Here is a 5,714-nt window from a genome sequence, read left to right on the forward strand (position 1 = left end):
ATCCAGAACTACTCAAGCGTTAAGGACAACACTTTTTGAAGGAGAGGGGCATGTTAGGTCCCTATACTACTAGTGTAACCCCTTATTTTTATTAGTGCAACCCCCTTATTATATTTTTGTGCCCGTGTAGTGCCATATTTTTATTATTGTGCCCCATAGAAGCCCACTATTGTTATTGTTGTGCCCTTACATTATTATTGTTATGTCGGCTCTGATTATATTATGACCCCTTAGACTCCTATATATAGAAAGGAGGTCTTGTCATTTGTATCATCCAAGAATTGTTGATGTAATGTAAAGGAGGTTTCCCCCTCAAAGAGGCTGATTTCTAAGGTGTTGATTTATCTTTTCTATCTTTTTGTGATTTGGTTTCATAACAATACTCAATAGAATTAGGTCTTAAATAGGCTCATCCAATTTAGGCACCTGAATTGAGTTGTCTACTTGTTGTAACTAAAAATATCAATGGAACACGAAGTTTTGAGAGAACGATAGTTTTTCTTCATAAAGAAGGATCTAGTGACCCCAGAGAGGGTGCATTTGGGGTCATTCTTAATCTTCCTTTGCAGAGGTATATAAGAGACGCAAAGCTTACAAATCTAGTTTTAACTACAATATTTTCATATTGTCCACTACATTTTGGTGGGTTGCTTGAAGCAAGTATATTCCTATTAACTACAATGGAAAATGTTGTTATAGATTTTGATGAATTTATTCTTGGTTTGTGTTATGGTGCTAGGAATAGTTCACACTCTGCAAAAGAACTTGTGAGGAATGAAGTGCTTCAACGTGAAAATTTCAGGTTCTTTCTTGGCTATGCAGGCTGGGAATTCAATCAGTTGAAGGAGGAGTTATCCTTGGATTACTAGTATGTAGCATCCTACAACCCCAATCTAATCAATACTGCCTCTGCTTCAACTCTTGGCTTGTGGGAGGAAATTTTGTAGCTTATGGGCAGCCAATATGCTAAACTTAGTAGAAAGCCAAAGGAAGACAACCTATAATTTATATTACTTTTCACACAAATACTATCTAGTTATGTACATTAGATGTTTCCATTATGGGATAATTGATCCATTTCACTTTCCTTTTGAAAAAATATTGGTAGAATGTAAAATTACTTGAGCAGAGTGCCTATTGAATACTTAAGAATGAATTAATGTTGTCATAAAATATCAGTCCGAGGTGACTTTCATTTATAACTATCAGATATAGATTTGTAGGTTAACATTGTGGCTAACATGAGATGAATAATCAATATGGCATGGTTCAACATTCTTGAAAAAAACTTCAAAGATTACACTTTGTGCATAATATCTAGCAGCAAATTTCTGTCTCTATCAATCCTTGGAGTGAAATTCTTTTTATCGAGGAATAAAAGAGACTATTTCATAGAAGCGTATGGCTAATAATTAAGGATAAGAAATAACCAAAGGAACAAGAGAAAAAAGAAACAAAATCCAATCATGAGATGATTGGATGTGTGCCTGGATTCTCTACTATTTATAATTTATTCAAAATATAACATCAATATTGACTTGTGAGTTTCTGACCATTAACAATGTTTATTTATGAAGAGATGAGCTCCTCTTCTGAAATAACCAAAATGGAAGGATATGATACCAAATGTAATATCCATGTTCACCTCGTCATCTTCGATGCTTTGTTGCTTATGTGTCTATGTGGCCGATGTATATGCAACTACAACCTGCATTTAGAATGAAATTAGTGGGAACTTAAACCACTGCATTCATAAAGAGACTATTAAACCCCATCAAATCCAATTAAGGAAGTCTACTTCACCCTGGAAAATTACATAAGGTACTATAAATTAATATCAACGTTTTTTTAAAAGAGGTTCCATTAAACTTCAGAAGCATCGCTAGCGATTAACAACCTTCTTGCCCAAAGGTTGAAAGCATAAACTTGCTCTCCTATCCTTGAACTTAGTAAATGATGGAAGTTGTTCTCTATGGATAAGGCCTGCCAACAGAGGTTTTTCCAAGCCAATAATCATGGGGTAAGATCTAATAGCTTCCCTAGTGGCCACATGGTAGTTCTAGTGAGTATATGCCTAGTGACTTATTTGCAAAGTAAGCCATTGAACCCCAAGCTTGTATTAAACCCCAAGTTCCACTAGAACACGATTCATACCCACACCCACAATTCTCCTTTCTCCTTTTTCCATTCTCCTTTCTTCCTTCCCCTTTCTCTCCTCCCTGTGCCCTCCCCTTATTATGGTGTCTCTTCCAGCTCTAACACGTCCCATCCTTCTTACGACTCCTCCATATTTGACATCTCTCATCTCTCTCCTAACTAAATAATATATATTCTTGATTCTTTTTTCCATTAAGTTAAAGCAAGTTCCTTTTCCAATTTGGGTATGCCATCATAAAAAAATTCAAATCTGAGAATATATTGAAGTTGACATTATATATGTTACTATACCCAAATTGGCTTTTCAAATTCTAAAAATAGGTGATCATAAGTCAGATTTTGGTTTCCAAAACATCCAAGAGGAGATCCTCTTGGAATAGATTCTCCCTTGATTGGTTCTCCAAAAGACGAAAATAAGGCGTTGAAAATAGGAATTATTTCCTTAATTGAGTAGAAAATGATGGGTCTGCAATATTGGTTCCATTCTTCCGCCTTTGTTCACTTTCCTTTTTTTTATTTATTTTGGATTTACAAAAGGTGTAGGTCACAGGATCGACCCAGAGGAAAAACTCATGGTAGGTGTACCCCAGTGAAACCAGTAATCAAATAATTGATCATTCGAGAGATGGAGGAGGAGATCAAGAAGGAAGGAACCTGTACAATCCCTTTGGAGATCTGCACGATGCCATTGATTACAACCCGATCCAGAATATATACCATATCCCTACTTTCCCATAATTCTTATTTCAAGAAGAGGTCTCCAAGTAGGGAACGCCTTGGGGTGAAAATATCACCTATTACACAGGCTGTGGGTATCTCCTTAGCGTTGTCCTTGGTGCCATCATTGGCCTGGTCAAGGGCTTGAAGGCCTTGGAGATTCTATTAAGCTCGAGGTTAACAGGGTCTTGAATGCCGCTGGCCACACGAGAATGAAATTTGGCAATAGACTGGGCGTCATAACGCTCGTTTATGCTAGATTAGAGAACAGGATTATGGCTTCCAGGGGTACCGGCGAAATCTTCAACAAAATTTGCATTGGGATTGGCACCGAAGCATTTTACAAGGTTGTCACTAGCCCAAGGTCGGTTTCTGATGTCTGCACAATTAGGGGACTTCTTGTCAGAGCTCTCATCACAAGAAAGCAAGATCTTAAGAGATGCATGCCCATCTGATTGTGCTCTCCTGTATGGCCTGGACACATTTCTAGAAAAACCTGGATAAATTTATAATGGTAGCGGGAATTGGTCCGAAAGTATGGTTTTGGTCACAACTCCTTGTTCCACTACAATGAGATCCACGAATAACATAGGTTCTACTACTATTCTGTTTCTAAAGAATTATTTTCTTCTTAAAAATGAATGTAGTTTCTCCACACTACACAATCAATAAGGTTTAGATGCGAGTAAGATATCGACTCAGTCGGAAGAGAGGGAAATGAAATTTTAATGAAAAATCATTCATAATATTATTTTATTAGTTTTTTAATATTTTAGGTTTTTAATTTATTGGGACAAATTTCAATTAAAAGATCATTTTTTAATATCATTTTATTAGATTTTTTATTTTTTAGGTTTTTAATTTATTAAGAGAAATTTAGCTGCTCCACTTTTAATTGTGGCTAGAGGTTTTCTTGCCTTTATGGTAGATATGTTACTATGTCTAGTTAAAAGTGTAATGTCTAGTTAAACATTTTGGCTTGGTCAAAATAAACAAAATGAAATATAAATATAAATAAAATCCCAACATAATAGAGATGTTGTAATGTTTAGTTAAACATTTTGACCCAATAAAAGTAAAAGTAAAATTAAATTAAATTAAATTTATAATTAATGATTAAACTACCCTATATCTATCTTAACACTAGACCTACTAAGCACCAAGAGGGATCAAATATCTTGAGATGTATATCTCTTTTAAAGTGAAAATAAATTTGATCCCTCTAAGTGCTTGGTAGATATGTAATTTTCATGGATCTAGGTTGGTATAAAACTAAGTTATGATTATTTAAAAACAAAAAAAGAGAGTAAGAGAGAGGTGTCACAATGTTAAACTTTTTATTTTATTTTAAAATATTACTATATAATTATAAATATTTATTAATTGCATAGCATTGATAGACTTTGCTAGTTAGACATAACTGACTATGTTTAACCAACATGTTTTAATTGAACCCAAGGGAAGCACCTTAAACTATAAAAATGTTAAAATTTCCATTTAGTGGTAAGTAATGTTACATCATCACCACCCAAACATAGGCACCATTCTACCACCTCCTCTAATCCAAGCACTCTTGGACAACTAACTACCCAATATATAATTGTGTTGTCTCCATCATGGCCAACCTGTTGTAGTCCTCAACGATCATGTACCTAATGGAAACAATATTCCACTTAAAATTCACTCATAAATGATGTTGCCTTTCCATGACTAACACATTATTCAATACATTTCCAATTTTCATCATCCTCCCCTAAGCTTGTCTCACAATGCTTTGTCAATTATCAACCCTTGTTAGGGGGATCTCCTAGTCCACACAAAACTAGTACACCATCCTAACTATCTCATGAAACAACCTAACTCACTCACAAAGTATACCAAACATATAAACTCATTGCCCACTCTTAGTCGTGTTTACCCAACATGACATATATTGTGTCATTTCTAATGGCACCTCAAGTAAGGCCCTTGCATTCTCCCCCCACTTTAACTGTTGGCATCTTCATCAAAATGGCTCCATTCGCTTCTCTAATGGACGCGGCATTGATGGTGAAGACACTTTGTAATTTTTGAATTTAAATGTGTTGTTGATACCATTTGTCATGAGGGTAAACTTTTAAATCCACTTAAGCATCTAATACCACTCAAGAAGCCTAGTTGTTTTATGGAATTGACATGAAATTACTATTTGTGCATGATGTTGAAAAGTGGGCAACAAGAAATGCTAAATTTAGAATGTGCTAAAAATAGAACTCCTAAAAATAGCATGTCTAAAATAGCAGCTTGGCCAGTGATGTCGTTGGCCACCTTGGGTGAGAGGTGAAACCACTAAAAATAGAAAGTTCTAAAAATAGCATTTCTGAGGGGTTTCGCTTGGGCCTGTGGTAAACCCTGTTCAGTGGGAGATCTGCGAGATTGGTTCTGGTGGTAAAATAAGATGGCAAGTAGTAGAAAGATAGAGATCGAGAAATTTAATGGTCAGAGTTTAGAGTTGTGGAAACTCAAGATGGAGGATTTTTTGGTGGATAAAGATCAGTGGATCGCAGTAGATCCGGGTACTAAACCAATGGGAGTGTCTGATGAAGAATGGAAGAAGTTGGATTGGAAGGAAAAAAGCACAATATGATTGTGTGTCTTAGATTCAGTAATGCTGAATGTATCAGGGGAAGCTACGGTGAAGGCTTTGTGGGACAAGTTAGGGACTTTGTACCAATCTAAGTCTCTGGTGAATAAACTATTCCTGCGGAAAAAGATGTATAACCTCAGGATGAAAGATGGAGACTAAGTGACAGAGCATTTGAATGCGTTTAATACTATGGCAGGTCAGTTAGCATTTGTTG

At 35.7% G+C, this 5,714-nt stretch overlaps 1 pseudogene; it reads left to right on the forward strand.

Moving 5' to 3' along the window:
• Nucleotides 1-680: 680 nt before the first annotated feature.
• LOC149178181 (mitochondrial import inner membrane translocase subunit TIM23-2 pseudogene) lies at nt 681-3,329 on the forward strand (annotated as a pseudogene).
• The last annotated feature ends 2,385 nt before the right edge of the window (nt 3,330-5,714 follow it).

The sequence above is a fragment of the Pinus tabuliformis genome, chromosome 4_1 (assembly GCF_031772625.1).
Source record: "Pinus tabuliformis cultivar Carrire ecotype Pingquan chromosome 4_1, CPIR1, whole genome shotgun sequence".
Lineage (NCBI taxonomy): Eukaryota > Viridiplantae > Streptophyta > Pinopsida > Pinales > Pinaceae > Pinus > Pinus tabuliformis.